The 7,677-nt window shown below is 53.7% G+C and overlaps 1 protein-coding gene across 9 annotated transcripts in view; it reads left to right on the top strand.

Annotated features, from left to right (window-relative positions):
* Positions 1-344: 344 nt before the first annotated feature.
* SCMH1 (Scm polycomb group protein homolog 1) overlaps positions 345-7,677 on the top strand; it is a 75,835-nt gene continuing 68,502 nt past the window's right edge. For 5 of the 9 annotated variants that reach the window (XM_074894728.1, XM_074894727.1, XM_074894725.1 and 2 more), the window contains exon 1: positions 377-479. The gene's annotated coding sequence lies outside the window, so the exon portion shown is untranslated. Of the gene's footprint in view, positions 480-7,677 lie in introns of all 9 variants that reach the window. The other 4 variants (XM_074894724.1, XM_074894729.1, XM_074894722.1 and 1 more) reach the window with 4 other exon arrangements.

Below are 7,677 nucleotides of genomic sequence, written 5' to 3'. Positions count from 1 at the left end.
CACGGGGCGGTGTGTCCCCGGGCTGTGGATCATGGTGAGTCTGCTCATAGCCAGTGTGTCCCGGGTGGGCACGGGGGGGCCCATCGCCGGGCTGGGGCTCACAGTGGGGGTCTGCCCCGTGCCCAGAGCCTGGGGTGAGGACGAGGGTCTGTCCCTGCGTGAGTGGACACGGCGTGGGGCCGCCCGCAGCGCTCGGCGACGCTCGGGGGGAGTTGGCGAGGGCCGCGCCGAGCCGAGCCGAGCCGAGCCCGGCCCAGCCCAGCCCAGCCCAGCCCAGCCCAGCCCGGCCCGGCCCGGCCCTCACGAACCGCCCCCCGCGTCGCGTGGCGGCGCCGTCCCGGGCGGCAGGGGGCGGCGCGGGGCCGGGCCGGGCCGGGCCGGGTCTGTCCGCGCTCCCTCCCCCGCTCCCCGCCTTCACTGCGCATCGGAAACATGGCGGCGGCGAGGGACTGAGCACCCAGCGCTCGGCGGCCGCGCAGGTGAGGGGGGCGGCGGGGGCGGCTCGGCCTGGCCCGGCGCGGCGCGGCGCTGCCGGAGGCCGGGCGGGGGCCGGGCGGGGGCCGGGCGCGTAGGCCCCGCGGCGGCGGCGCGGCCGGGCCCGGCGCGGATCCCGCCTGTCAGCGCGGCCCGGCCGCCGCCTCACCCGCGGGGCCGGGCCGCGGGGGCTGCGGGCCGGGGGCGGCCTGTCACCGCCGACACCTGTTGGTGCCCGTCGGGGCCCGGCCCCGCCGCCCCCCCCCAGCACCCCGGGGCCTCCCCGGCGGCGCCGCCGCGACTCCGGCCGGCAGCGGGGCAGAGGCCCGGGGCGGGGGGGGAGCTGCGCCGGCCTCCCGCGCCGGCCCGTGGGCCGCCGGCCTCTTCCCGGCCGGGCTGTAGCTGCTGGTGAAGCACCTTCGAGGGGCTTTGTTGTTCTTCCAGGTGTCCCCGGGCAGGGCTGCACCGGGACGGCCCTGCCAGCGCGGGGGGGGGGTCGGACGGGGCGCAGCGGCTCTTCCAGCAGCGCCGGGCCCCGGTTATCCCGCTCACCCGAAGGCCTCGGAGCGGCTCTTGCGGAGCGCCTGAGCCCGCGCTCCTGCCCGGCGCCGGGTATGATCTGCCGGACACTCCGTGCCTGGAAGGGGAAGCAAGACCGAGCTGCCGGAGGATTTGCAGGAGGTGGCCCCGGCCTGCGGGTTGTGCCCGGGGAAGGTTTGTCCCTTTCGCTCCCCGCCAGCCCTTTAGGAGGTCAGTGAGACCCTCCGGTAGGCGCGGCGCGGTGTGGAGGGGACAGCGGTGCTCGGAGCAGGACCCGCCACCGGGTCCCTGCCGCTGGAGGTGTCGGGGTGATCCCGGGCACCGGGCGGAGAAATCCCATCACCGCCATCCCTGGGGAGACGTCTGTGCCTCCTGCACAGCCCCCCGGAGTCGAGCGCTTGAGTGGAGCTGGGAGTAAGATGAGATTTGAGCTTTTTGTGCACAGTAAGATGTTTAAAAATAAATACAGCGTCAGGCTGGCTCCTGCCGCACATCGTTCAGGTTTAATCCGCAGGCTCTCTGAAGCCGCTGGGTAAAAGCGTGGCAGCAGTTTGGAGCCTTGATGACTAAAGGTAGAGATAGCAAATCTGAACAGGCGGCCTGAGTTTTGGATGCGCTGAGCAACTTGACTCCCTTTGGCCTCGGATGTTTTAGGTTCAGCAGCTGAATACTAGACTAATTATTTCCATGGGTAAAGTCAGGATGTGGAGATGCAGCTCCGGGGTACCCAGCTTTGATTTTTGGCTCTGTTTCTGTTTACTGTTGTTGTTTATAGTAAACACCGTGCACTGACTGGCTGAGAACAGCCATGTGGTAGCTCCTCTTCGTCAGCCAGTAATATTGGGGAAAAATATTCTCCCACCTCAGTTCAATTGCCTGAGCGACGGCGTGTGGTGGGTTGTACCGAGGCTGCCGGCGGAGGGATGGCTGCCTCTGCTCCTCTGCCTTCCTCTTCTCTTACCCTCACACTTCTGCTGGCCAGGCTGTGGTGTCCCCGTGCGCTTGCTGGAAATATTTGGAGCATGGGATGGTGGTTTCATACCTCCCTCGCTCTCCGGAGCAAGCACTGGCTTGTGGCTTGGCGCTAATGTGGGGAATAAAACTCGGCGCGTGGGGGGCTCAGCTCAGGACAAACTGCCGTGGGCTGCAGCCTTGCGGGGCCTGAGCTGTGCAGTTGGGTAGTTCAGGGTCTGCCCAGTAGATGGTATGAAAATGCAGACAGAAATAGGGGAGTCCTTTAGAACGGGCAAGAGGGAAATACAAGTATTTCTGTGCTATTTAAAGTATTTATCTTATTAGCGGTTAAACAGTGTTTCATTTGGAGAGATACACTGACACTTGGTCCTCCTGTTTTGGTATTTACGCTTTAGGAAATGATAAATCTACATCTTGATAATCTGCTTTTTAGTCAAATATTTGTTATTAAATAATTCAGGTGATTAGTTAATTAAAAGAAAGGAAATGCAGAGTTTAGAACAGGAGTGCAAGTGGCATCCCCTGCAAGTTTGAGCTTGTGTCCCCTGGTTTTCCTGTGTCCAAACTTTTAATAATGTTTAACTCTTGAGTTGCTTCTCTGGCAACTTGATGAATTTTGCCGCACATTTTGGTGTCTTTTAAATGAAAGATGCTGTTAGGGTATAAAATGATGATGTTATTCATCAAGTAGCTGTGTTTCAGACTGGGATGCGAGTGGTCTGGGGGTTGTGTCCTTGCTGTATGTCTAATTTAAAGGAATCTCTGAAACTTTGTTTCATAGCCTCAGACACAGTGTGTCTGGAGAGGACCTCCAGAATGTCATCGTTGTGTCCCAGCCCCCGGGGTAAGGTCAGGTGCCCATCTAAACCCTTCCTGAGTAATGTTTCTTCTTTTAAGGCTCTTCCTGCTGGCAATTTCACATCCTGTGCAGATGATGTACTCCGACACTTGGGCCTCCTCACCATTAGAGAGATTTTCGTGGTCTTTAATCTAAACCTTTGTCTTGCATTTTAAGCCTGTTCCTCCTTCTCTGCTCTCCAGGGCATGTGGAGAACACGCTACTCCCTACAACTTTGTAGCTAAATTTGAAGTGTTTGAAGACTTTTTTTTCTCTTCCTAAGCTGAGCAAGCTCTGTTTCTCTGCTCTTTTTGCATGAGCTTTTTGTCTACACAGCTGATCTCTGCCCCTCTCTGGACTCTGCTGTTGATCCACACTTTCCTTAAAGTGCTGTGATCAGGCTGGGCTTAGTAGGACTGTGTTAGTTGAGCTGTGGAGCAGTTGTGCTCCACAGATGATGACCCTGTTTTGACTTAGTCTAAGTACAGTTACGTGAAAAAGAATGCAGATCAGACGTTTGCATATTTGCATGTTGAACTGTGCGTTTGTGGCAAAGGACTTGGCGTGCTCAGTGAACTCCTGTTTGTAAAACCTGGAGTAGCGTGCTAGCGGTGTGGGCTCAGAGCTGGTGTAAGTTAAAGCTTGGCATGTTTGGGTTTCTCAAAGCCATAATGTTTGCATCTAGCCCCCTGTCTTTTTTCCTTTTCTTTTTCTTGGCTGCAACTGAAATTCAGTTTGTGATGAGACAAGCAGATTTTGAGTCGTTTACTTGTCCATTTATGTTTGAAAAATTTCCTAACGAGATGGCCAGGAGGGGTCCATGAGAAATGAAGCAAGATGCATTGAGGACAGAGCAGCAGCTCCGGCTGCCAGCTTCTTTTGCAAGGTGGTTAATCTCCTGCATATTTTATATAATTCAGAAACATGCCAAGGTAAAAATCATCCCCACAGTTAAACTCTCAGTGTAAGGGAACTGTAACTCTGACCCCCCCCGCCCCTTTCGCCCCAGCGGTACGCTCTGGTGTAGCATGTGCACTCTAAGGCATGCGACATGAACAACATTTCATCCCACTTTATTTGCAGGATGACAGGGTCTAGTCCTAAAGGAGAATGTTTTGGGGGTTTTTTAAAATACATTTGTAAAGAACTCCTTTCTTACCAAGCTGAAATATCTATCAGTGGAGACTTTTCTCAAGTGCTTGCTCACTGTTTAAAGTGATAATGCAAGTCTGAAAGTAGCAGGAGGCACATGAAACCTTCTGTCTGCATCAGCAGCTCTCACTGGGCTTGCAGCAAACAAGACTTGTCCATGTCTAGTGGCCTGAGCTGGTGATGTCAAACCAGTATCGGGCAGGGGCACCTGAGCACTGGAGATCACCACCACCTCTTGTTTGCGAAGCTGTGCTCTTTGCAGGTTGTCCCGCGTAGCAGTCTCTGGTAACAGGAAATTTCAGAGGTAGCTTCAATTGTCAGCTCTCACCAAGCAGGAGAGTTTGGTACAGGGACACTGCTGCAGCCTGGCTGCTGCTGAAGACTCTAATTCCCAGAGATCTCCATCTGCATTAAATTTCCTTAAAAAAGCAGAATAATACTTAGCTCTTTTACAGAGGTTTCTGACAGACAGCCTCTAGCAGGTTTAGGCGCTGATACACGGCGTTGCAATCTGCAGGGTTCACTCAGATACCACCAAATGTTTCTGCCAGTGTAGCAGGGATTTAAGCAGAGGCTGTGTCTGTGCCTCTGCTCTCACTGTGCATAGTCTTGCAGTTTTATGCAGACTCATCCTGAGCAAAAGTTCAAGAATTTGGCTGTGAACTGAAGGAAAAGATGAATGTCCGTTTTGCTGCCTCTGCTGCTTGCATGGCAGCCTCATCCAACAGGCCAGATGGACGCAGTGATGTCTTAAGCTGCTGTAGAGGAGGCTACCAGCACTTGTCTTCCTGAGATCTGACTTTATCAGCAGCGGTAAGTCACCCTTGCAGCTCCACGGTCTGGTTGGTACCTGGTCACTGGAGATAAGGAAAGAAGAGCAGAGATGAGTCGGTACAGCCATTACCAACACAAGGGAGCTGACATGAGAGTTAAGCACAGGACTGGTTTTTTTTCTCTGGAACAAGCTTGTCCTTCTGAAATACATACACCCCTCTCCATTTCTTGCTCAGAAGTTTTTTTGTATGTGTTGTAAATCGAATGGTATTAGCACCAGTCAGAAGCCTACCTCCTTCTGGAGGTACCTCCTCCCAGCCGATGTGCTCAGAGTTACCCAACTTCAGTTAGCTCTTATGTTTTCCAGACTGACACAGTGTGAACAGTCCAGAAACCTCCCTGTAGCTCATTTTTGTTTTTAACAACGGAAACCGTAGGAATAGATGCCAGTGGAAATTTGTGAAGCTCTGTCTTTGCCCATTGAGAAACATGCGATTCCGCCCCTCTCGTGTCCCTTCCAGCGTTGTACCGGACAGTCAGGTCCCTTCTGGGTATCGTGGCAAGGGACAAGTTTAGTTCACACATCCCTGGAGCTACATCTGCTGCGGTTTGCTTGGGCGTGTGGGGGGTAGATGCACCCTTCTGAGCTCCCCCAGGGTACTGCTGATGTTTGGCTCCAGGGAAAGGTCCTGCTGGGAAAAGCAGTTGCTTTCCAGCAAGGAATTTGCGTCTGGGAGGGAGCTGGAAGACACTTGTGCTGTTTCTTTCAGTTTAGCGTTGGCAGAGCACTGCGCAGGGTGAAAAGCCCAGCGTTGCACCGAGTGAGCCGTGGTCTCTTCAGATGCTCTTTGCTATCGCCCTGCCTGCTGCCCGCCTGGAAGAGGCAGCACCGCAACACCTCCTGCGAGCCAGGGCCGGCTTTTGTCCGCCCTGACCTCCCCTGTGCGACAGCCACACCTTGACCCCTGCTCCTGGGCCTCGCTTTCCCTTCCCTGCCTCCACGCTGAGCCCTCTCTGCCTGCGTTTGACCGGGGGGACACTCATCCAGCTGCGCCTCCAGCAAGCTGGGGGGTGGCTTGTGTTCCCTCTCCACTACCTCCTGGCTGTTGGTGGTCGGAGAGCCTCCCTGGGCCGCTTGCCAGCGGCTGCCTGCCCTCCCCGTCCCCCCGCGGCCAGCAGCCAGCGAGCGGAGCCCTTAGGAAGCCGGGCTGGGCTGCATCCATGTCATGGGGGCACGGGGACGAGCAGCGCTTCTCCGAGGCAAGAACCCGGGCTTGGCTCTGGCTCCCAGCAGCACAAAACGCCACCCGCGCCGTGCTGCTTTATGTCCCTGGAACCGGCCAGTCTGCAGAGGTGACCGTGTTGGGGTGAGGTCGGCTCCCCGAGCCCAGGTTGAACGCGTTGGGTGGGCTCTGCAGCGTGTTCGGGCATCCCCTGGCAGGCGCTCCCCTCCCCGCTGTCGCTGCTGCAGAGGGGCTCTCGCCTCCCCGCTCCCCTTTTTCACCAGAGCGAATGAGCCCAAGAGGCACATGTGAGGTCGGAGAAATTTCTGCTCTACGCACACGGAGCGTTGTTTAAGTGAAGGCGCAGTGAGCACTCAGAAGAGCTGATGAAGTCTGATTTGGACCGAGGAGGAAGTTGCACCAATTCCACTTTCTAAAAATAAATTGAGCAAATGTTCCTGCAGCCCGGAGGCTGCCACTCTCTCTATATGCTGAGTTTGTTTGCTTTTTTTTTTTCTCTAGTTCTGGCAAATTTAAAAAAAAAAAAGAAGATGCTACAGTCCATCAAAACACTGCAGTGGCTGTGTGATCAGATACATGCTTATGAAGAAAGTCTGGGTTGTTTCAGTGTTTCTAGAAGTGACCTTGAAGGATTACCTACACATAGTGTTTCCTAGAGATTTGTCTAAAGATTTCCAATGATGGTGATTCAGACTTTCCTCGGTGATCTACTCCAGTGCCTGACTATTTGGATGATTAAGGAGCTTTGCTTGATTTCAGGCCGATATTGCTGTACTTTAACCCCATCATTTTGACATTTCACCTTCTCTCTGGCAGGCTACCAAAGAGAAGGAAAATTCTGTAAATGTAAAAGCATCATTGGATCTTTGTTTATACCTTTCCCATGTTCAGAGAGCGTCTGCTGGCTCTCGTGCGCTGCCGTGTATTTAATTACACGAGTGTGGCAGCCAGGAAGCCCTAGTCCCAACTCCTGGTGTTGTACTGGCCATAACTAACAGTCCTTGATCTGTGCTGATGTCAGTGAAAATGTGGTGCTTGGGGTGATGTGTGTTTTATTAAAATTGTATATCACAAATTCCCCAGTTGTCTCATACTTCTATAGCAAAGTTCACGTCTTGAACATCTTACAGAGTTTTGGGTAATGTATTTTATAAAAATCAGCAAGATGACATTAAAAGTTCCGTTACTTCAAAACATCATATAGAGACGCTGCTGATAAAACTGTTGCTGAGTAGGAGGGAGCAGAATATTGTTCTCTGTCACGGGGTGGGATTTTGTCTCCTTTGCCTGTGGTTGGATATGGTACGAAATGTGCATTTGCTGTGGAACCTCATGATCTGCAGCTAATTTCCCATCCTTTTGCATGCTACGATAAGTCTTCCTAATAACTTCAAGAACTTACCATAATATTTCTTCATTTCAATCACTGATAAAATTGTTATGTTTTAGCGGGAGATCTGCAGTTGAAATAGGCTGTACACTCTCAAATTCTTTCTGGGATGAGAGTTACTGCCTCGCAAAGCCTGGATGGGCTGGGGTGGACTCCTAGCCATAAAGCAGTAACAATATTGAAGCTCTCTGTGTCGCGTGAAGATTTCTGTGACACAGTTACCTGCTTCCTTACTGTACTTTTTTAGCCACTAGTATCTGCTAATTGTTATCTCTGGGGCTCGTATGTTT

This window comes from Strix uralensis, chromosome 25 (assembly GCF_047716275.1).
Source record: "Strix uralensis isolate ZFMK-TIS-50842 chromosome 25, bStrUra1, whole genome shotgun sequence".
NCBI classification, from domain to species: domain Eukaryota; kingdom Metazoa; phylum Chordata; class Aves; order Strigiformes; family Strigidae; genus Strix; species Strix uralensis.
This window is presented reverse-complemented; position numbering and strand designations above follow the sequence as displayed.